Below are 26,097 nucleotides of genomic sequence, written 5' to 3' on the forward strand. Positions count from 1 at the left end.
ACTACTTCAGCCACATACAGGAAATACTGAAACCTACGTGAAGGGCTCACGACATTTCATCCAGCTCCTTAAGGACCAATCAATTGAAAGTACGGACCTATTAGTAAGCTTTGACGTCACGTCACTCTTCACCAAGGTGCCGCTAACAGAAGTATTTCCGCTATTAGATCAGAAACTTCCAGAAGACCTGTCAACACTAGCTAAAGAATGCCTTAGCGCCACTTACTTCTATTTCAACGGAGAGTTCTACGAACAGATTGAAGGGGCCGCGATGGGGTCGCCACTCTCTCCAATAATAGCAAACATGTATATGGAACACTTCGAACAGAAAGCCTTAGCTACATCTGCCCTGAAACCGAAATGTTTTCTCCGTTTTGTAGACGACACTTTTGTAATCTGGCCTCACGGGAGCAATAACCTACAGCTATTTCTCGACCATCTCAACTCCATACACGTAAATATTCAGTTCACCATGGAAATAGAAGTAGACGGAAAACTACCGTTCCTGGATGTGCTAGTAATACGTAACCCCAATGGGACGCTGAGTCGCGCAGTATACAGGAAACCCACTCACACAGACAGGTACCTACACGCCTCGTCTCATCATCACCCATCACAAAAGCAGGCTGTCCTAACATCACTAGTAAACAGGGCCATAGCGATATCTGACGCAGAGCACCTCGAGGAAGAAAAAGAACACCTCACGGAAACCCTTAGGAAAAATGGCTACTCGCTCAATAACATCCGACGAGTCCTTAAAAAATCAGAAGAGAAGAAAGAAAAGACCGCCGCAGGAGAAAACAACGGGAAAGAAGAACTGACCCGCCAGAAAACAGCGATACTGCCATACATTAAAAACACTACAGACAGGATCGGCAAGATACTGGTCAAATACAACATAAAAACTATCTATAAACCTCACCGTAAGCTAGCCCGTTATCTACCACCAGTAAAAGACACAATAGAATTACAGGCCCCTGGAGTGTATCACATTGAATGTAGCTGCGGAGCTTGTTATGTAGGTGAGACAAAACGTCTGATCTCCACCCGCCTAAAAGAACATATCCGTCACACCAAGAACCAAAACACAGATATTTCAGCAGTAGCCAAGCATTCCTACGAAACTAGGCACGGAATATCATTTGACAAGACCAAGATCCTAGCAGCTATCCCTTGGAATCTGGAAAGAAAAATCCGCGAGGCTATCGAAATCAAGAAACATCCGAATAACATAAATTTAGAAGAAGGATACAAAATCAGTAATTCTTGGATGCCCATCATTCATAGTTTAAGACATACAGACCACAACATAAACACACGGGCAGCAACCCCATTACATAACAGCGCGGGCAAGCCCCCACTACCTGGCTGTGACATAAACTTTCCAGAAGCCTCGCGAGACAGCCAGGGCTTACGTCAGCCAGATAGGCTAGGATGTAAAAGGCCAAGATCAAGGCCACTCTAGTAGTGTAATTCTGCCTGGGAGACTGATTACCTCGGATCGAGTAGGGGTATTTCAGTCGCCTTGACATTGAATACTGCAATGTATTCGAAACGTCGGCAAACTGTACGTGATATGCGTACAAGTACAACACGGTTCAACCCGGAAAAGAAATTAAATAATTCTTCACACCGTGGAAGCTTCACTTCTAAGATACGAAACCTTTACGGGGAGGATATTCTCAAAGCTACTAGGCAGTTCGACAACCTTCGGAAGAAAATGAGTAACTACCTGGCTCGACTCGCCTTTCTGAAACGCTGCAGGGACATCAGCATTATACCAGCATGTGTGAGACTGAAATATCACACCAAGAACCGACGGACTGACCGTATTCTTCACGAAACCAGCATAAAACTCCTCAGAGAACGGATCAGTGACACAAGACAGACTCTGGACTACCTCAACAATAAATTATTTCATCTCCACCTGCAACTTGCCAGCACTCTGTCGCTCAATGATTGGACCACGTTAGACAGCATTAGCAACACACAATCCCAGCGTACACTGGAACTAGCCACTGCCAAGCAAAACAAGAAATTCAACCGCCTCTTACAAAAACAGAAATCGAAACCACCTGCTCCACTGAAGAAGAATGTAATAGTAAACCTCACAGATAAGCCACTCAGTGAACCCACTACCTCGGTCTTGAGAAAAGGACTCAACTACGCAGTAGCTCCGAATAGTATACCGGTAGAAGAAATAATTAGCAAAGTAGAAATTGCAATCCGGCACCTTCCTACCGAATCTGCAGAGGAGATCAGACAGGATGTATCATGTCTACTGAGATCCGCAAAGCCGCCGCCATCCAATTTGACTAAAGAAGAAATTCATGCCCTAAAAACACTACGTCAAGATACGGAAACAATTATCCTACCCGCAGATAAAGGCAACGCTACGGTGATAATGACACGCACAGACTACACTCGGAAAATAGAACAATTACTCACCGATTCTACATACAGGAAAATTAGGAACCCTACCAACCGCATTAAGAACAAACTCCACACACTAGTAAAAAATTCCAGTATCCCAGCCGAAGTACAGAAGAAACTGATATCCTCGGACCCGATACCTCCAAAATTGTATGGCCTGCCTAAAATCCACAAAGAAGGCATACCTCTGCGACCTATCGTGAGCGCTATAGGCTCTCCCACGCACGAGATCGCCCGCTACCTAGCTGGACTACTTCAGCCACATACAGGAAATACTGAAACCTACGTGAAGGACTCACGACATTTCATCCAGCTCCTTAAGGACCAGTCAATTGAAAGTACGGACCTATTAGTAAGCTTTGACGTCACGTCACTCTTCACCAAGGTGCCGCTAACAGAAGTATTTCCGCTATTAGATCAGAAACTTCCAGAAGACCTGTCAACACTAGCTAAAGAATGCCTTAGCGCCACTTACTTCTATTTCAACGGAGAGTTCTACGAACAGATTGAAGGGGCCGCGATGGGGTCGCCACTCTCTCCAATAATAGCAAACATGTATATGGAACACTTCGAACAGAAAGCCTTAGCTACATCTGCCCTGAAACCGAAATGGTTTCTCCGTTTTGTAGACGACACTTTTGTAATCTGGCCTCACGGGAGCAATAACCTACAGCTATTTCTCGACCATCTCAACTCCATACACGTAAATATTCAGTTCACCATGGAAATAGAAGTAGACGGAAAACTACCGTTCCTGGATGTGCTAGTAATACGTAACCCCAATGGGACGCTGAGTCGCGCAGTATACAGGAAACCCACTCACACAGACAGGTACCTACACGCCTCGTCTCATCATCACCCATCACAAAAGCAGGCTGTCCTAACATCACTAGTAAACAGGGCCATAGCGATATCTGACGCAGAGCACCTCGAGGAAGAAAAAGAACACCTCACGGAAACCCTTAGGAAAAATGGCTACTCGCTCAATAACATCCGACGAGTCCTTAAAAAATCAGAAGAGAAGAAAGAAAAGACCGCCGCAGGAGAAAACAACGGGAAAGAAGAACTGACCCGCCAGAAAACAGCGATACTGCCATACATTAAAAACACTACAGACAGGATCGGCAAGATACTGGACAAATACAACATAAAAACTATCTATAAACCTCACCGTAAGCTAGCCCGTTATCTACCACCAGTAAAAGACACAATAGAATTACAGGCCCCTGGAGTGTATCACATTGAATGTAGCTGCGGAGCTTGTTATGTAGGTGAGACAAAACGTCTGATCTCAACCCGCCTAAAAGAACATATCCGTCACACCAAGAACCAAAACACAGATATTTCAGCAGTAGCCAAGTATTCCTACGAAACTAGGCACGGAATATCATTTGACAAGACCAAGATCCTAGCAGCTATCCCTTGGAATCTGGAAAGAAAAATCCGCGAGGCTATCGAAATCAAGAAACATCCGAATAACATAAATTTAGAAGAAGGATACAAAATCAGTAATTCTTGGATGCCCATCATTCATAGTTTAAGACATACAGACCACAACATAAACACACGGGCAGCAACCCCATTACATAACAGCGCGGGCAAGCCCCCACTACCTGGCTGTGACATAAACTTTCCAGAAGCCTCGCGAGACAGCCAGGGCTTACGTCAGCCAGATAGGCTAGGATGTAAAAGGCCAAGATCAAGGCCACTCTAGTAGTGTAATTCTGCCTGGGAGACTGATTACCTCGGATCGAGTAGGGGTATTTCAGTCGCCTTGACATTGAATACTGCAATGTATTCGAAACGTCGGCAAACTGTACGTGATATGCGTACAAGTACAACACGGTTCAACCCGGAAAAGAAATTAAATAATTCTTCACACCGTGGAAGCTTCACTTCTAAGATACGAAACCTTTACGGGGAGGATATTCTCAAAGCTACTAGGCAGTTCGACAACCTTCGGAAGAAAATGAGTAACTACCTGGCTCGACTCGCCTTTCTGAAACGCTGCAGGGACATCAGCATTATACCAGCATGTGTGAGACTGAAATATCACACCAAGAACCGACGGACTGACCGTATTCTTCACGAAACCAGCATAAAACTCCTCAGAGAACGGATCAGTGACACAAGACAGACTCTGGACTACCTCAACAATAAATTATTTCATCTCCACCTGCAACTTGCCAGCACTCTGTCGCTCAATGATTGGAACACGTTAGACAGCATTAGCAACACACAATCCCAGCGTACACTGGAACTAGCCACTGCCAAGCAAAACAAGAAATTCAACCGCCTCTTACAAAAACAGAAATCGAAACCACCTGCTCCACTGAAGAAGAATGTAATAGTAAACCTCACAGATAAGCCACTCAGTGAACCCACTACCTCGGTCTTGAGAAAAGGACTCAACTACGCAGTAGCTCCGAATAGTATACCGGTAGAAGAAATAATTAGCAAAGTAGAAATTGCAATCCGGCACCTTCCTACCGAATCTGCAGAGGAGATCAGACAGGATGTATCATGTCTACTGAGATCCGCAAAGCCGCCGCCATCCAATTTGACTAAAGAAGAAATTCATGCCCTAAAAACACTACGTCAAGATACGGAAACAATTATCCTACCCGCAGATAAAGGCAACGCTACGGTGATAATGACACGCACAGACTACACTCGGAAAATAGAACAATTACTCACCGATTCTACATACAGGAAAATTAGGAACCCTACCAACCGCATTAAGAACAAACTCCACACACTAGTAAAAAATTCCAGTATCCCAGCCGAAGTACAGAAGAAACTGATATCCTCGGACCCGATACCTCCAAAATTGTATGGCCTGCCTAAAATCCACAAAGAAGGCATACCTCTGCGACCTATCGTGAGCGCTATAGGCTCTCCCACGCACGAGATCGCCCGCTACCTAGCTGGACTACTTCAGCCACATACAGGAAATACTGAAACCTACGTGAAGGACTCACGACATTTCATCCCGCTCCTTAAGGACCAGTCAATTGAAAGTACGGACCTATTAGTAAGCTTTGACGTCACGTCACTCTTCACCAAGGTGCCGCTAACAGAAGTATTTCCGCTATTAGATCAGAAACTTCCAGAAGACCTGTCAACACTAGCTAAAGAATGCCTTAGCGCCACTTACTTCTATTTCAACGGAGAGTTCTACGAACAGATTGAAGGGGCCGCGATGGGGTCGCCACTCTCTCCAATAATAGCAAACATGTATATGGAACACTTCGAACAGAAAGCCTTAGCTACATCTGCCCTGAAACCGAAATGTTTTCTCCGTTTTGTAGACGACACTTTTGTAATCTGGCCTCACGGGAGCAATAACCTACAGCTATTTCTCGACCATCTCAACTCCATACACGTAAATATTCAGTTCACCATGGAAATAGAAGTAGACGGAAAACTACCGTTCCTGGATGTGCTAGTAATACGTAACCCCAATGGGACGCTGAGTCGCGCAGTATACAGGAAACCCACTCACACAGACAGGTACCTACACGCCTCGTCTCATCATCACCCATCACAAAAGCAGGCTGTCCTAACATCACTAGTAAACAGGGCCATAGCGATATCTGACGCAGAGCACCTCGAGGAAGAAAAAGAACACCTCACGGAAACCCTTAGGAAAAATGGCTACTCGCTCAATAACATCCGACGAGTCCTTAAAAAATCAGAAGAGAAGAAAGAAAAGACCGCCGCAGGAGAAAACAACGGGAAAGAAGAACTGACCCGCCAGAAAACAGCGATACTGCCATACATTAAAAACACTACAGACAGGATCGGCAAGATACTGGACAAATACAACATAAAAACTATCTATAAACCTCACCGTAAGCTAGCCCGTTATCTACCACCAGTAAAAGACACAATAGAATTACAGGCCCCTGGAGTGTATCACATTGAATGTAGCTGCGGAGCTTGTTATGTAGGTGAGACAAAACGTCTGATCTCCACCCGCCTAAAAGAACATATCCGTCACACCAAGAACCAAAACACAGATATTTCAGCAGTAGCCAAGCATTCCTACGAAACTAGGCACGGAATATCATTTGACAAGACCAAGATCCTAGCAGCTATCCCTTGGAATCTGGAAAGAAAAATCCGCGAGGCTATCGAAATCAAGAAACATCCGAATAACATAAATTTAGAAGAAGGATACAAAATCAGTAATTCTTGGATGCCCATCATTCATAGTTTAAGACATACAGACCACAACATAAACACACGGGCCGCAACCCCATTACATAACAGCGCGGGCAAGCCCCCACTACCTGGCTGTGACATAAACTTTCCAGAAGCCTCGCGAGACAGCCAGGGCTTACGTCAGCCAGATAGGCTAGGATGTAAAAGGCCAAGATCAAGGCCACTCTAGTAGTGTAATTCTGCCTGGGAGACTGATTACCTCGGATCGAGTAGGGGTATTTCAGTCGCCTTGACAATGAATACTGCAATGTATTCGAAACGTCGGCAAACTGTACGTGATATGCGTACAAGTACAACACGGTTCAACCCGGAAAAGAAATTAAATAATTCTTCACACCGTGGAAGCTTCACTTCTAAGATACGAAACCTTTACGGGGAGGATATTCTCAAAGCTACTAGGCAGTTCGACAACCTTCGGAAGAAAATGAGTAACTACCTGGCTCGACTCGCCTTTCTGAAACGCTGCAGGGACATCAGCATTATACCAGCATGTGTGAGACTGAAATATCACACCAAGAACCGACGGACTGACCGTATTCTTCACGAAACCAGCATAAAACTCCTCAGAGAACGGATCAGTGACACAAGACAGACTCTGGACTACCTCAACAATAAATTATTTCATCTCCACCTGCAACTTGCCAGCACTCTGTCGCTCAATGATTGGACCACGTTAGACAGCATTAGCAACACACAATCCCAGCGTACACTGGAACTAGCCACTGCCAAGCAAAACAAGAAATTCAACCGCCTCTTACAAAAACAGAAATCGAAACCACCTGCTCCACTGAAGAAGAATGTAATAGTAAACCTCACAGATAAGCCACTCAGTGAACCCACTACCTCGGTCTTGAGAAAAGGACTCAACTACGCAGTAGCTCCGAATAGTATACCGGTAGAAGAAATAATTAGCAAAGTAGAAATTGCAATCCGGCACCTTCCTACCGAATCTGCAGAGGAGATCAGACAGGATGTATCATGTCTACTGAGATCCGCAAAGCCGCCGCCATCCAATTTGACTAAAGAAGAAATTCATGCCCTAAAAACACTACGTCAAGATACGGAAACAATTATCCTACCCGCAGATAAAGGCAACGCTACGGTGATAATGACACGCACAGACTACACTCGGAAAATAGAACAATTACTCACCGATTCTACATACAGGAAAATTAGGAACCCTACCAACCGCATTAAGAACAAACTCCACACACTAGTAAAAAATTCCAGTATCCCAGCCGAAGTACAGAAGAAACTGATATCCTCGGACCCGATACCTCCAAAATTGTATGGCCTGCCTAAAATCCACAAAGAAGGCATACCTCTGCGACCTATCGTGAGCGCTATAGGCTCTCCCACGCACGAGATCGCCCGCTACCTAGCTGGACTACTTCAGCCACATACAGGAAATACTGAAACCTACGTGAAGGGCTCACGACATTTCATCCAGCTCCTTAAGGACCAATCAATTGAAAGTACGGACCTATTAGTAAGCTTTGACGTCACGTCACTCTTCACCAAGGTGCCGCTAACAGAAGTATTTCCGCTATTAGATCAGAAACTTCCAGAAGACCTGTCAACACTAGCTAAAGAATGCCTTAGCGCCACTTACTTCTATTTCAACGGAGAGTTCTACGAACAGATTGAAGGGGCCGCGATGGGGTCGCCACTCTCTCCAATAATAGCAAACATGTATATGGAACACTTCGAACAGAAAGCCTTAGCTACATCTGCCCTGAAACCGAAATGTTTTCTCCGTTTTGTAGACGACACTTTTGTAATCTGGCCTCACGGGGCAATAACCTACAGCTATTTCTCGACCATCTCAACTCCATACACGTAAATATTCAGTTCACCATGGAAATAGAAGTAGACGGAAAACTACCGTTCCTGGATGTGCTAGTAATACGTAACCCCAATGGGACGCTGAGTCGCGCAGTATACAGGAAACCCACTCACACAGACAGGTACCTACACGCCTCGTCTCATCATCACCCATCACAAAAGCAGGCTGTCCTAACATCACTAGTAAACAGGGCCATAGCGATATCTGACGCAGAGCACCTCGAGGAAGAAAAAGAACACCTCACGGAAACCCTTAGGAAAAATGGCTACTCGCTCAATAACATCCGACGAGTCCTTAAAAAATCAGAAGAGAAGAAAGAAAAGACCGCCGCAGGAGAAAACAACGGGAAAGAAGAACTGACCCGCCAGAAAACAGCGATACTGCCATACATTAAAAACACTACAGACAGGATCGGCAAGATACTGGACAAATACAACATAAAAACTATCTATAAACCTCACCGTAAGCTAGCCCGTTATCTACCACCAGTAAAAGACACAATAGAATTACAGGCCCCTGGAGTGTATCACATTGAATGTAGCTGCGGAGCTTGTTATGTAGGTGAGACAAAACGTCTGATCTCCACCCGCCTAAAAGAACATATCCGTCACACCAAGAACCAAAACACAGATATTTCAGCAGTAGCCAAGCATTCCTACGAAACTAGGCACGGAATATCATTTGACAAGACCAAGATCCTAGCAGCTATCCCTTGGAATCTGGAAAGAAAAATCCGCGAGGCTATCGAAATCAAGAAACATCCGAATAACATAAATTTAGAAGAAGGATACAAAATCAGTAATTCTTGGATGCCCATCATTCATAGTTTAAGACATACAGACCACAACATAAACACACGGGCCGCAACCCCATTACATAACAGCGCGGGCAAGCCCCCACTACCTGGCTGTGACATAAACTTTCCAGAAGCCTCGCGAGACAGCCAGGGCTTACGTCAGCCAGATAGGCTAGGATGTAAAAGGCCAAGATCAAGGCCACTCTAGTAGTGTAATTCTGCCTGGGAGACTGATTACCTCGGATCGAGTAGGGGTATTTCAGTCGCCTTGACAATGAATACTGCAATGTATTCGAAACGTCGGCAAACTGTACGTGATATGCGTACAAGTACAACACGGTTCAACCCGGAAAAGAAATTAAATAATTCTTCACACCGTGGAAGCTTCACTTCTAAGATACGAAACCTTTACGGGGAGGATATTCTCAAAGCTACTAGGCAGTTCGACAACCTTCGGAAGAAAATGAGTAACTACCTGGCTCGACTCGCCTTTCTGAAACGCTGCAGGGACATCAGCATTATACCAGCATGTGTGAGACTGAAATATCACACCAAGAACCGACGGACTGACCGTATTCTTCACGAAACCAGCATAAAACTCCTCAGAGAACGGATCAGTGACACAAGACAGACTCTGGACTACCTCAACAATAAATTATTTCATCTCCACCTGCAACTTGCCAGCACTCTGTCGCTCAATGATTGGACCACGTTAGACAGCATTAGCAACACACAATCCCAGCGTACACTGGAACTAGCCACTGCCAAGCAAAACAAGAAATTCAACCGCCTCTTACAAAAACAGAAATCGAAACCACCTGCTCCACTGAAGAAGAATGTAATAGTAAACCTCACAGATAAGCCACTCAGTGAACCCACTACCTCGGTCTTGAGAAAAGGACTCAACTACGCAGTAGCTCCGAATAGTATACCGGTAGAAGAAATAATTAGCAAAGTAGAAATTGCAATCCGGCACCTTCCTACCGAATCTGCAGAGGAGATCAGACAGGATGTATCATGTCTACTGAGATCCGCAAAGCCGCCGCCATCCAATTTGACTAAAGAAGAAATTCATGCCCTAAAAACACTACGTCAAGATACGGAAACAATTATCCTACCCGCAGATAAAGGCAACGCTACGGTGATAATGACACGCACAGACTACACTCGGAAAATAGAACAATTACTCACCGATTCTACATACAGGAAAATTAGGAACCCTACCAACCGCATTAAGAACAAACTCCACACACTAGTAAAAAATTCCAGTATCCCAGCCGAAGTACAGAAGAAACTGATATCCTCGGACCCGATACCTCCAAAATTGTATGGCCTGCCTAAAATCCACAAAGAAGGCATACCTCTGCGACCTATCGTGAGCGCTATAGGCTCTCCCACGCACGAGATCGCCCGCTACCTAGCTGGACTACTTCAGCCACATACAGGAAATACTGAAACCTACGTGAAGGGCTCACGACATTTCATCCAGCTCCTTAAGGACCAATCAATTGAAAGTACGGACCTATTAGTAAGCTTTGACGTCACGTCACTCTTCACCAAGGTGCCGCTAACAGAAGTATTTCCGCTATTAGATCAGAAACTTCCAGAAGACCTGTCAACACTAGCTAAAGAATGCCTTAGCGCCACTTACTTCTATTTCAACGGAGAGTTCTACGAACAGATTGAAGGGGCCGCGATGGGGTCGCCACTCTCTCCAATAATAGCAAACATGTATATGGAACACTTCGAACAGAAAGCCTTAGCTACATCTGCCCTGAAACCGAAATGTTTTCTCCGTTTTGTAGACGACACTTTTGTAATCTGGCCTCACGGGAGCAATAACCTACAGCTATTTCTCGACCATCTCAACTCCATACACGTAAATATTCAGTTCACCATGGAAATAGAAGTAGACGGAAAACTACCGTTCCTGGATGTGCTAGTAATACGTAACCCCAATGGGACGCTGAGTCGCGCAGTATACAGGAAACCCACTCACACAGACAGGTACCTACACGCCTCGTCTCATCATCACCCATCACAAAAGCAGGCTGTCCTAACATCACTAGTAAACAGGGCCATAGCGATATCTGACCCAGAGCACCTCGAGGAAGAAAAAGAACACCTCACGGAAACCCTTAGGAAAAATGGCTACTCGCTCAATAACATCCGACGAGTCCTTAAAAAATCAGAAGAGAAGAAAGAAAAGACCGCCGCAGGAGAAAACAACGGGAAAGAAGAACTGACCCGCCAGAAAACAGCGATACTGCCATACATTAAAAACACTACAGACAGGATCGGCAAGATACTGGACAAATACAACATAAAAACTATCTATAAACCTCACCGTAAGCTAGCCCGTTATCTACCACCAGTAAAAGACACAATAGAATTACAGGCCCCTGGAGTGTATCACATTGAATGTAGCTGCGGAGCTTGTTATGTAGGTGAGACAAAACGTCTGATCTCCACCCGCCTAAAAGAACATATCCGTCACACCAAGAACCAAAACACAGATATTTCAGCAGTAGCCAAGCATTCCTACGAAACTAGGCACGGAATATCATTTGACAAGACCAAGATCCTAGCAGCTATCCCTTGGAATCTGGAAAGAAAAATCCGCGAGGCTATCGAAATCAAGAAACATCCGAATAACATAAATTTAGAAGAAGGATACAAAATCAGTAATTCTTGGATGCCCATCATTCATAGTTTAAGACATACAGACCACAACATAAACACACGGGCCGCAACCCCATTACATAACAGCGCGGGCAAGCCCCCACTACCTGGCTGTGACATAAACTTTCCAGAAGCCTCGCGAGACAGCCAGGGCTTACGTCAGCCAGATAGGCTAGGATGTAAAAGGCCAAGATCAAGGCCACTCTAGTAGTGTAATTCTGCCTGGGAGACTGATTACCTCGGATCGAGTAGGGGTATTTCAGTCGCCTTGACAATGAATACTGCAATGTATTCGAAACGTCGGCAAACTGTACGTGATATGCGTACAAGTACAACACGGTTCAACCCGGAAAAGAAATTAAATAATTCTTCACACCGTGGAAGCTTCACTTCTAAGATACGAAACCTTTACGGGGAGGATATTCTCAAAGCTACTAGGCAGTTCGACAACCTTCGGAAGAAAATGAGTAACTACCTGGCTCGACTCGCCTTTCTGAAACGCTGCAGGGACATCAACATTATACCAGCATGTGTGAGACTGAAATATCACACCAAGAACCGACGGACTGACCGTATTCTTCACGAAACCAGCATAAAACTCCTCAGAGAACGGATCAGTGACACAAGACAGACTCTGGACTACCTCAACAATAAATTATTTCATCTCCACCTGCAACTTGCCAGCACTCTGTCGCTCAATGATTGGACCACGTTAGACAGCATTAGCAACACACAATCCCAGCGTACACTGGAACTAGCCACTGCCAAGCAAAACAAGAAATTCAACCGCCTCTTACAAAAACAGAAATCGAAACCACCTGCTCCACTGAAGAAGAATGTAATAGTAAACCTCACAGATAAGCCACTCAGTGAACCCACTACCTCGGTCTTGAGAAAAGGACTCAACTACGCAGTAGCTCCGAATAGTATACCGGTAGAAGAAATAATTAGCAAAGTAGAAATTGCAATCCGGCACCTTCCTACCGAATCTGCAGAGGAGATCAGACAGGATGTATCATGTCTACTGAGATCCGCAAAGCCGCCGCCATCCAATTTGACTAAAGAAGAAATTCATGCCCTAAAAACACTACGTCAAGATACGGAAACAATTATCCTACCCGCAGATAAAGGCAACGCTACGGTGATAATGACACGCACAGACTACACTCGGAAAATAGAACAATTACTCACCGATTCTACATACAGGAAAATTAGGAACCCTACCAACCGCATTAAGAACAAACTCCACACACTAGTAAAAAATTCCAGTATCCCAGCCGAAGTACAGAAGAAACTGATATCCTCGGACCCGATACCTCCAAAATTGTATGGCCTGCCTAAAATCCACAAAGAAGGCATACCTCTGCGACCTATCGTGAGCGCTATAGGCTCTCCCACGCACGAGATCGCCCGCTACCTAGCTGGACTACTTCAGCCACATACAGGAAATACTGAAACCTACGTGAAGGACTCACGACATTTCATCCAGCTCCTTAAGGACCAATCAATTGAAAGTACGGACCTATTAGTAAGCTTTGACGTCACGTCACTCTTCACCAAGGTGCCGCTAACAGAAGTATTTCCGCTATTAGATCAGAAACTTCCAGAAGACCTGTCAACACTAGCTAAAGAATGCCTTAGCGCCACTTACTTCTATTTCAACGGAGAGTTCTACGAACAGATTGAAGGGGCCGCGATGGGGTCGCCACTCTCTCCAATAATAGCAAACATGTATATGGAACACTTCGAACAGAAAGCCTTAGCTACATCTGCCCTGAAACCGAAATGTTTTCTCCGTTTTGTAGACGACACTTTTGTAATCTGGCCTCACGGGAGCAATAACCTACAGCTATTTCTCGACCATCTCAACTCCATACACGTAAATATTCAGTTCACCATGGAAATAGAAGTAGACGGAAAACTACCGTTCCTGGATGTGCTAGTAATACGTAACCCCAATGGGACGCTGAGTCGCGCAGTATACAGGAAACCCACTCACACAGACAGGTACCTACACGCCTCGTCTCATCATCACCCATCACAAAAGCAGGCTGTCCTAACATCACTAGTAAACAGGGCCATAGCGATATCTGACGCAGAGCACCTCGAGGAAGAAAAAGAACACCTCACGGAAACCCTTAGGAAAAATGGCTACTCGCTCAATAACATCCGACGAGTCCTTAAAAAATCAGAAGAGAAGAAAGAAAAGACCGCCGCAGGAGAAAACAACGGGAAAGAAGAACTGACCCGCCAGAAAACAGCGATACTGCCATACATTAAAAACACTACAGACAGGATCGGCAAGATACTGGACAAATACAACATAAAAACTATCTATAAACCTCAACGTAAGCTAGCCCGTTATCTACCACCAGTAAAAGACACAATAGAATTACAGGCCCCTGGAGTGTATTACATTGAATGTAGCTGCGGAGCTTGTTATGTAGGTGAGACAAAACGTCTGATCTCCACCCGCCTAAAAGAACATATCCGTCACACCAAGAACCAAAACACAGATATTTCAGCAGTAGCCAAGCATTCCTACGAAACTAGGCACGGAATATCATTTGACAAGACCAAGATCCTAGCAGCTATCCCTTGGAATCTGGAAAGAAAAATCCGCGAGGCTATCGAAATCAAGAAACATCCGAATAACATAAATTTAGAAGAAGGATACAAAATCAGTAATTCTTGGATGCCCATCATTCATAGTTTAAGACATACAGACCACAACATAAACACACGGGCCGCAACCCCATTACATAACAGCGCGGGCAAGCCCCCACTACCTGGCTGTGACATAAACTTTCCAGAAGCCTCGCGAGACAGCCAGGGCTTACGTCAGCCAGATAGGCTAGGATGTAAAAGGCCAAGATCAAGGCCACTCTAGTAGTGTAATTCTGCCTGGGAGACTGATTACCTCGGATCGAGTAGGGGTATTTCAGTCGCCTTGACAATGAATACTGCAATGTATTCGAAACGTCGGCAAACTGTACGTGATATGCGTACAAGTACAACACGGTTCAACCCGGAAAAGAAATTAAATAATTCTTCACACCGTGGAAGCTTCACTTCTAAGATACGAAACCTTTACGGGGAGGATATTCTCAAAGCTACTAGGCAGTTCGACAACCTTCGGAAGAAAATGAGTAACTACCTGGCTCGACTCGCCTTTCTGAAACGCTGCAGGGACATCAGCATTATACCAGCATGTGTGAGACTGAAATATCACACCAAGAACCGACGGACTGACCGTATTCTTCACGAAACCAGCATAAAACTCCTCAGAGAACGGATCAGTGACACAAGACAGACTCTGGACTACCTCAACAATAAATTATTTCATCTCCACCTGCAACTTGCCAGCACTCTGTCGCTCAATGATTGGACCACGTTAGACAGCATTAGCAACACACAATCCCAGCGTACACTGGAACTAGCCACTGCCAAGCAAAACAAGAAATTCAACCGCCTCTTACAAAAACAGAAATCGAAACCACCTGCTCCACTGAAGAAGAATGTAATAGTAAACCTCACAGATAAGCCACTCAGTGAACCCACTACCTCGGTCTTGAGAAAAGGACTCAACTACGCAGTAGCTCCGAATAGTATACCGGTAGAAGAAATAATTAGCAAAGTAGAAATTGCAATCCGGCACCTTCCTACCGAATCTGCAGAGGAGATCAGACAGGATGTATCATGTCTACTGAGATCCGCAAAGCCGCCGCCATCCAATTTAACTAAAGAAGAAATTCATGCCCTGAAAACACTACGTCAAGATACGGAAACAATTATCCTACCCGCAGATAAAGGCAACGCTACGGTGATAATGACACGCACAGACTACACTCGGAAAATAGAACAATTACTCACCGATTCTACATACAGGAAAATTAGGAACCCTACCAACCGCATTAAGAACAAACTCCACACACTAGTAAAAAATTCCAGTATCCCAGCCGAAGTACAGAAGAAACTGATATCCTCGGACCCGATACCTCCAAAATTGTATGGCCTGCCTAAAATCCACAAAGAAGGCATACCTCTGCGACCTATCGTGAGCGCTATAGGCTCTCCCACGCACGAGATCGCCCGCTACCTAGCTGGACTACTTCAGCCACATACAGGAAATACTGAAACCTACGTGAAGGACTCACGACATTTCATCCAGCTCCTTAAGGACCAATCAATTGAAAGTACGGACCTATTAGTAAGCTTTGACGTCACGTCACTCTTCACCAAGGTGCCGCTAACAGAAGTATTTCCGCTATTAGATCAGAAACTTCCAGAAGACCTGTCAACACTAGCTAAAGAATGCCTTAGCGCCACTTACTTCTATTTCAACGGAGAGTTCTACGAACAGATTGAAGGGGCCGCGATGGGGTCGCCACTCTCTCCAATAATAGCAAACATGTATATGGAACACTTCGAACAGAAAGCCTTAGCTACATCTGCCCTGAAACCGAAATGTTTTCTCCGTTTTGTAGACGACACTTTTGTAATCTGGCCTCACGGGAGCAATAACCTACAGCTATTTCTCGACCATCTCAACTCCATACACGTAAATATTCAGTTCACCATGGAAATAGAAGTAGACGGAAAACTACCGTTCCTGGATGTGCTAGTAATACGTAACCCCAATGGGACGCTGAGTCGCGCAGTATACAGGAAACCCACTCACACAGACAGGTACCTACACGCCTCGTCTCATCATCACCCATCACAAAAGCAGGCTGTCCTAACATCACTAGTAAACAGGGCCATAGCGATATCTGACGCAGAGCACCTCGAGGAAGAAAAAGAACACCTCACGGAAACCCTTAGGAAAAATGGCTACTCGCTCAATAACATCCGACGAGTCCTTAAAAAATCAGAAGAGAAGAAAGAAAAGACCGCCGCAGGAGAAAACAACGGGAAAGAAGAACTGACCCGCCAGAAAACAGCGATACTGCCATACATTAAAAACACTACAGACAGGATCGGCAAGATACTGGACAAATACAACATAAAAACTATCTATAAACCTCAACGTAAGCTAGCCCGTTATCTACCACCAGTAAAAGACACAATAGAATTACAGGCCCCTGGAGTGTATTACATTGAATGTAGCTGCGGAGCTTGTTATGTAGGTGAGACAAAACGTCTGATCTCCACCCGCCTAAAAGAACATATCCGTCACACCAAGAACCAAAACACAGATATTTCAGCAGTAGCCAAGCATTCCTACGAAACTAGGCACGGAATATCATTTGACAAGACCAAGATCCTAGCAGCTATCCCTTGGAATCTGGAAAGAAAAATCCGCGAGGCTATCGAAATCAAGAAACATCCGAATAACATAAATTTAGAAGAAGGATACAAAATCAGTAATTCTTGGATGCCCATCATTCATAGTTTAAGACATACAGACCACAACATAAACACACGGGCCGCAACCCCATTACATAACAGCGCGGGCAAGCCCCCACTACCTGGCTGTGACATAAACTTTCCAGAAGCCTCGCGAGACAGCCAGGGCTTACGTCAGCCAGATAGGCTAGGATGTAAAAGGCCAAGATCAAGGCCACTCTAGTAGTGTAATTCTGCCTGGGAGACTGATTACCTCGGATCGAGTAGGGGTATTTCAGTCGCCTTGACAATGAATACTGCAATGTATTCGAAACGTCGGCAAACTGTACGTGATATGCGTACAAGTACAACACGGTTCAACCCGGAAAAGAAATTAAATAATTCTTCACACCGTGGAAGCTTCACTTCTAAGATACGAAACCTTTACGGGGAGGATATTCTCAAAGCTACTAGGCAGTTCGACAACCTTCGGAAGAAAATGAGTAACTACCTGGCTCGACTCGCCTTTCTGAAACGCTGCAGGGACATCAGCATTATACCAGCATGTGTGAGACTGAAATATCACACCAAGAACCGACGGACTGACCGTATTCTTCACGAAACCAGCATAAAACTCCTCAGAGAACGGATCAGTGACACAAGACAGACTCTGGACTACCTCAACAATAAATTATTTCATCTCCACCTGCAACTTGCCAGCACTCTGTCGCTCAATGATTGGACCACGTTAGACAGCATTAGCAACACACAATCCCAGCGTACACTGGAACTAGCCACTGCCAAGCAAAACAAGAAATTCAACCGCCTCTTACAAAAACAGAAATCGAAACCACCTGCTCCACTGAAGAAGAATGTAATAGTAAACCTCACAGATAAGCCACTCAGTGAACCCACTACCTCGGTCTTGAGAAAAGGACTCAACTACGCAGTAGCTCCGAATAGTATACCGGTAGAAGAAATAATTAGCAAAGTAGAAATTGCAATCCGGCACCTTCCTACCGAATCTGCAGAGGAGATCAGACAGGATGTATCATGTCTACTGAGATCCGCAAAGCCGCCGCCATCCAATTTAACTAAAGAAGAAATTCATGCCCTAAAAACACTACGTCAAGATACGGAAACAATTATCCTACCCGCAGATAAAGGCAACGCTACGGTGATAATGACACGCACAGACTACACTCGGAAAATAGAACAATTACTCACCGATTCTACATACAGGAAAATTAGGAACCCTACCAACCGCATTAAGAACAAACTCCACACACTAGTAAAAAATTCCAGTATCCCAGCCGAAGTACAGAAGAAACTGATATCCTCGGACCCGATACCTCCAAAATTGTATGGCCTGCCTAAAATCCACAAAGAAGGCATACCTCTGCGACCTATCGTGAGCGCTATAGGCTCTCCCACGCACGAGATCGCCCGCTACCTAGCTGGACTACTTCAGCCACATACAGGAAATACTGAAACCTACGTGAAGGACTCACGACATTTCATCCAGCTCCTTAAGGACCAATCAATTGAAAGTACGGACCTATTAGTAAGCTTTGACGTCACGTCACTCTTCACCAAGGTGCCGCTAACAGAAGTATTTCCGCTATTAGATCAGAAACTTCCAGAAGACCTGTCAACACTAGCTAAAGAATGCCTTAGCGCCACTTACTTCTATTTCAACGGAGAGTTCTACGAACAGATTGAAGGGGCCGCGATGGGGTCGCCACTCTCTCCAATAATAGCAAACATGTATATGGAACACTTCGAACAGAAAGCCTTAGCTACATCTGCCCTGAAACCGAAATGTTTTCTCCGTTTTGTAGACGACACTTTTGTAATCTGGCCTCACGGGAGCAATAACCTACAGCTATTTCTCGACCATCTCAACTCCATACACGTAAATATTCAGTTCACCATGGAAATAGAAGTAGACGGAAAACTACCGTTCCTGGATGTGCTAGTAATACGTAACCCCAATGGGACGCTGAGTCGCGCAGTATACAGGAAACCCACTCACACAGACAGGTACCTACACGCCTCGTCTCATCATCACCCATCACAAAAGCAGGCTGTCCTAACATCACTAGTAAACAGGGCCATACCGATATCTGACGCAGAGCACCTCGAGGAAGAAAAAGAACACCTCACGGAAACCCTTAGGAAAAATGGCTACTCGCTCAATAACATCCGACGAGTCCTTAAAAAATCAGAAGAGAAGAAAGAAAAGACCGCCGCAGGAGAAAACAACGGGAAAGAAGAACTGACCCGCCAGAAAACAGCGATACTGCCATACATTAAAAACACTACAGACAGGATCGGCAAGATACTGGACAAATACAACATAAAAACTATCTATAAACCTCACCGTAAGCTAGCCCGTTATCTACCACCAGTAAAAGACACAATAGAATTACAGGCCCCTGGAGTGTATCACATTGAATGTAGCTGCGGAGCTTGTTATGTAGGTGAGACAAAACGTCTGATCTCCACCCGCCTAAAAGAACATATCCGTCACACCAAGAACCAAAACACAGATATTTCAGCAGTAGCCAAGCATTCCTACGAAACTAGGCACGGAATATCATTTGACAAGACCAAGATCCTAGCAGCTATCCCTTGGAATCTGGAAAGAAAAATCCGCGAGGCTATCGAAATCAAGAAACATCCGAATAACATAAATTTAGAAGAAGGATACAAAATCAGTAATTCTTGGATGCCCATCATTCATAGTTTAAGACATACAGACCACAACATAAACACACGGGCCGCAACCCCATTACATAACAGCGCGGGCAAGCCCCCACTACCTGGCTGTGACATAAACTTTCCAGAAGCCTCGCGAGACAGCCGGGGCTTACGTCAGCCAGATAGGCTAGGATGTAAAAGGCCAAGATCAAGGCCACTCTAGTAGTGTAATTCTGCCTGGGAGACTGATTACCTCGGATCGAGTAGGGGTATTTCAGTCGCCTTGACAATGAATACTGCAATGTATTCGAAACGTCGGCAAACTGTACGTGATATGCGTACAAGTACAACACGGTTCAACCCGGAAAAGAAAATAAATAACATGGTTACTTTATCGTCACACGGCGGTACATTCATTAATTAATTAATATTCACACGGATTGATTATTGACGCACGCATTATGATTACTCCCCGGTAAATTTAATCACATAATCAAATTTAATCATATCACTTCCTATCTAAGTATTTCAAAGGGTGGGGTTTTTGGCTGTCAGTTCGGCCGCTGAGCCTCGTAGTTACGTGCCCTACGCACTGTAGCACTTATCGTTTTACTTGCCATGCACTTATCAAATTAATGATTACTCTAATTAAAAACTACTCTCACTGCACTCCCCTAAACTGATTACTCCTGGTCTTCTGACGCCAATAAACAAACAGAATCTCCCAAGAAAGAAATAATTGAATAAATCTCTACCCCATGCAAAGCTAAAGTATTATATTCCCTAAATTATTTACAATCAATTACTCAGAGCTGTCGTCGTTTTCCTAAACTAAAAATTAACAACTACGCGCCCATTTCAGCGCTCTATTTCAACAGGACTACATCTTTAATCTCTTATAGCGTCAGTTTACAATAAACATTTCCCATCCCCTCTATGCATGCCAGATATTAAAACTTTGTACTCTTCTCTATCACATGATGACACCTTCGTCAGCTCAGGAGGTCCATCCTGAGCTTACTCCTGGTCCATGTGCACCGCGGTGATTACTTCCATTTCCATTCCAACTTGAAGTTGAGAGTCCATGGTTCCGTGCTGGTGGAGCCACTGGCAGTTAATCCTGTACACACACAACGCCACTGTTTAATTCCACACTCTGTCTAACAGCGTTCACTGTGAACGTCCGGTCACGATCTCGAAAGCGACTACGTTGTCCGCGGTTCAGTACCGAATCTCGTCTATCTCTCGGCCACTATTCAGTCTGCTGCTACGTAAGATTATTATACTATAGTAATGATAATAATATTACTTTACACATCACGGTTTTATAAAAAGGTTAACACTGGCGTCACAGAGACCAAACTATACACTGTTTATGCGAATTCTATTATTTCACTTAAAATGGGAGTTAACTTCACTTGAACAAAGAACTAACGAGGGCTTAACCGAGCATAGCTTCGCCGCCGATGAGCCGCTAGCCCCGAATGACGCTCGTCCCTTACTGCAGTAGTTTTTACAAGGGAGCGATTCCCCTTCCACTAATTTGCGTATCGCCTATTCACGGCATACTCGAGGTATAATAGTACGGCTAATCGGTGACCAATATTTAGTTGATGCGATTGAGACATAACCATTCAATTATCCTTCGATGGATCTCCTTCAATTAATTAAAATCTGTCCGGTTTCCCCCTCCTTGCGTGGTGAACTCCCTTCTTCGAGGACGTGTCATGAGACTAACCAAATGGGCCAGTATTTTTCCACGCAGGAACCACACAGTATTCTTTCTTCTTCTGAAAGTTATCAAGAAAAGGTACATTAAACACTCTAAATAAATGTCCCAGCGACATTTATCCCTTTTAAATCGGGAGACGACTCCATAATTTGAGTTTCATTAATTTTCTGGATCGTAGGTAATTAAGTTGGCTAGTCCTAGTCCAAGATGGCTCCTATATTTCGTTTCGAAAAAGTTGGTTCCCCTCATTCTCTGACTCTTAAGGAGGGATGTCTTCTCTCGAGCGATGGCACGGGGAATCCCTATTCATGACCCCTCCCGGGTCTATGTTGGCTTGGCTTCCTCTGCGGGCCCCCGCTACAAAAAGGATAATACTGCGCAATAAGTCGCAGACAAAGAAATCTCGTGGAATAATTTTAAAAGACACAATTTATCTATCTCAATGGTATGAATATTAATTAGTTTCGGTATTACCTCTATCAATGATATGAATATTAATCAGTTTCAGCATTATTTCCCTTAAATAACATTGCGTGCGTAATTACGAAGATCAATATCAACCAAAGGTCCTTGGATCATGCCCCTGTCGGGTTCAATATCAAACGGATTTAAAGGCTTTAATTGCTTATTCTTCGGTTTCTCATAGGGATTGTCTTAGGGGGTTTAATAACACTAAGTGTTTGAGGGTTTAGAGGAAGTTATACACTTATAATTGCTCATGGACTATATTCTTCTGGTCTTTTTGCATTAGCTAATATTACGTATGGCCGTCTTGGTAGACGAAGAATGTTAGTAATTAAGGGTTTGATGAATTTTATACCTTCGATGGCTATATGGTGATTTCTTCTTAGTTCTTCTAATATAGCTGCGCCTCGTTCTTAAAACTTAATAGGTGAGATTAGTCTGTTTAATAGACTAGTTGCTTGATCATGAGTATCTATATTTATATTAATATTGTTGTCATTTTTAGAGCGGTATACACTTTATATTTATATGCTTATAGCCAACATGGTACAATATATTCTGGGATTTACTCTTGTTCAAGAGGATATAGTCGTGAATTTATTTTGCTATTTCTTCATTGATTACCATTAAATATTTTAGTATTAAAGGGAGATGTATATTATGATTGTGTTTAAATAGATTAATGTAAAAAAGTTGGTTTGTGATACCAGTGATGTAGGTAACTACTTTAAACCGTTTTATGATCATTGTCTATTTGTTTTTTAAGTTTTTATTTTTGTTTATTGTGGCGATAATTTTGGTAATTCTAGGATTTTATTTTATCATACATGATTTAGTAATTTTTATTGAGTGAGAAGTATTAAATTTGAATAGAAGTTCAATTGTTATAACCTTTCTGTTTGATTGAATATCACTTTTGTTTATAGGGTTTGTATTGTTTATTTCAGCTTTAGTAATTTTTTATAGAGATGAATATATACATGGTGATTTCACTATCAATCGATTTTATATTTTGGTATTAATATTCGTATTATCAATAATATTTTTGATTATTAGACCAAATTTAATTAGAATCTAATTAGGATGAGATGGATTAGGGCTTGTTTCTTATTGTTTAGTTATTTATTACCAAAATGTTAAATCTTATAATGCGGGGTTATTAACAGCTCTATCGAATCGAATTGGGGATGTAGCATTATTAATAGCTATTGCATGAATAATGGCATATGGGAGTTGGAATTATGTATACTACTTGGATTTCGGTAACGATTCTTTTATTATAATATTAATTAGTACTATAGTGGTATTGGCTGCTATGACTAAGAGAGCTAAAATTACTTTTTCTTCTTGATTGCCGCCAGCAATGGCTGCTCCAACACCTGTATCAGCTTTAGTACATTCGTCAATGTTAGTTACGGCAGGGGTTTACTTATTGATTCGGTTTAATAGAGCATTTGTGGACACTTGATTGTCTAAGTTTTTATTACTTATAGCTGGCCTTACTATATTTATAGCGGGGCTGGGAGCTAACTTTGAATTTGATTTTTTAAAATCATAGCCTTATCGGCTTTAAGACAATTAGGTTTGATAATAAGAATTTTAACTATAGGGTTTCCTAAATTAGCCTTCTTTCATCTTTTAACACACGCATTACTTAAGGCCCTTTTATTCATATGTGCTGGTTCATTAATTCATAATATAAAGGATTCTCAAGATACTCGGTTCATAGGAAACATTTGTAATCAAATACCACTAACGGCTGTTTGTTTCATTATTTCTAATCTTGCACTTTATGGTATACCTTTTTAGCTGGTTTTTATTCCAAGGATTTAATTTTAGAGATTGTTGGATTACCTTATTTGACTGTGTGTTATTCTTTACGATTAGTATATTATTCGATGACAGGTGAATTTAATTCTACATCATTCCATCCATTAAATGATCAGGGGTGAATTATATTAAAAAGAATACTAGTGTTGTTTATGATAGCAATTTTAGGGGGTGTATATTAAGTTGAGTTATGTTTCCATCACCCTCTATAATTTGCTTACCGGCCACTTTAAAATTATTAGCGCTGATTGTAAGAGTATTAAGGGGTTGATTTGGATACGAGGTTTCTAAGTTTTCTTTGTCTTATAATTTATTATCACTAAAGACATTTATGACATCTAATTTTTAGGATCAATATGGTTTATACCTTTCATTAGAACTTATGGGGTGAGCTATCCGCCTTTATTTTTAGGGAAGCAAGTCTTTAAAACTATAGATCAAGGTTGAAGTGAGGATTGAGGTGGTCAGATAATTTATAATCAATCTGTCCAATACTCTCGGGTAATTCAAAATTGACAGAATAATAGAATTAAAATTTATTTAATTAGTTTTGTCCTGTGGATGATTATGCTGATTATGTTGATTTTGTACTTGAATAGCTTATGTAGAGCACATCACTGAAGATGTCGGGGAAGTTTTATTTACTTTTAAGTATGTATAAATAAACTGAAATATTGTTTATACAATGAAAAAATATATTGTTTTATTTAAACTATATAAACGGAGAAATGTTAATGGAATTAAACCATTAAAATAAAAAGTTAGCAGCTTTAACTTGATCAACATATTTCATTAATTGGAAATAAATTTCAATAATATTAACACTAAATACCTCTACTTTGGTTTCAATTAAGGTAAATAAGAATGTAATCATCTAAGATCAGGTCGAAACTGATTGCAATTTATCGCTTCTTATTTAAGGTAGATTGAGAAATCAATACTTTTTGAGTGCAAATCAAATGTTATACTTAACTACAACCCTAATATGCTTATTTTAAGGCTCCTTGATTTCATTCGTGATATAATCCTTATAATAGAATTAATAAAAATATTGTACTAATAATTGATCATAATAGGATATTTGATCAACTTATAATAATATATAATTAAACACATTGTGTACAAGGTATTAATTAATTAAACGAAATTAGCATCATTTGCATAGTGTGACAAAGTCAATGTCCTGTCTTTGCACTCAATGATATGATACGTGTTGCATGGTCCTCCACATATGGTGCATTGACATATGTCGGTGGGGCTTGGTTGAACATATTCGGTGATGTAGTCCGTGGGCTGCCACTCTCGTGTATAAATGGCGCAGTTGGTAGTTGTCCCTTCTCCATTCGTTGCTTGTCATCGCTGGGGTGGTGAGGAGTCCGGGATTATGTCCCTCGCTTTCCGTCGCCTATCTTCTAGAAATCTGGTGCTTTGTGGTGTTGATATCAGATTATGAGCTTTCATCAGGTCTTCTATAAAGAAGGTTGTGTCTGCCAGGATATACGTTATTCTGTTTTGCGTGTATTTTGAGACATAGAGCATTCTTTTCAGGTAGGCTGTTTTAATTCCCTCTAATAGCTTCAGATTCGAGTATGTGTGGTGGTTCCATATACGCTGTATGCCGTATGTGGCAATGGGAGCAATCTTTATGTCGAATAGTCTCAGGGCTGTTGTGACGGATAGTAGATTCAGTTTCTTTTTCTCGAAAGTCGCCTTTATTGCTCTTACAGCTCTGTCTTCAATGTGCTTGGAAAAGGCATGTCCTGTCACTTGCAGTGTGAGTCCTAGGTACTTGTAGCTTTTGACTATTTCTAGTACTTCTTCCCCGCAAGTGAATATATCAGTGTTTGCCAAATTTCCTCCTTTTCTGAATGTCATTATTTTTGTCTTTTCTCTATTTATAACTAGGTCATTTTTGGGACCACTCTTCCAATTTGTTTATGGCTTCTTGCATGGTCTCTCTTCTTTCTGAGAGCAGGATCATGTCATCAGCGTACAACCACATCCTCACTTCTTCTGTTTGTATCCTTTGTATCACATCATGGGTAAGTACGTTAA

At 42.8% G+C, this 26,097-nt stretch overlaps 1 pseudogene; it reads left to right on the plus strand.

The window, feature by feature from the left end:
- LOC137498566 (NADH-ubiquinone oxidoreductase chain 5-like) overlaps positions 1–24,663 on the plus strand; it is a 48,615-nt pseudogene extending 23,952 nt beyond the window's left edge.
- Positions 24,664–26,097: the final 1,434 nt, after the last annotated feature.

This window comes from Anabrus simplex, chromosome 1 (genome assembly GCF_040414725.1).
Source record: "Anabrus simplex isolate iqAnaSimp1 chromosome 1, ASM4041472v1, whole genome shotgun sequence".
In the NCBI taxonomy this organism is placed as follows: domain Eukaryota; kingdom Metazoa; phylum Arthropoda; class Insecta; order Orthoptera; family Tettigoniidae; genus Anabrus; species Anabrus simplex.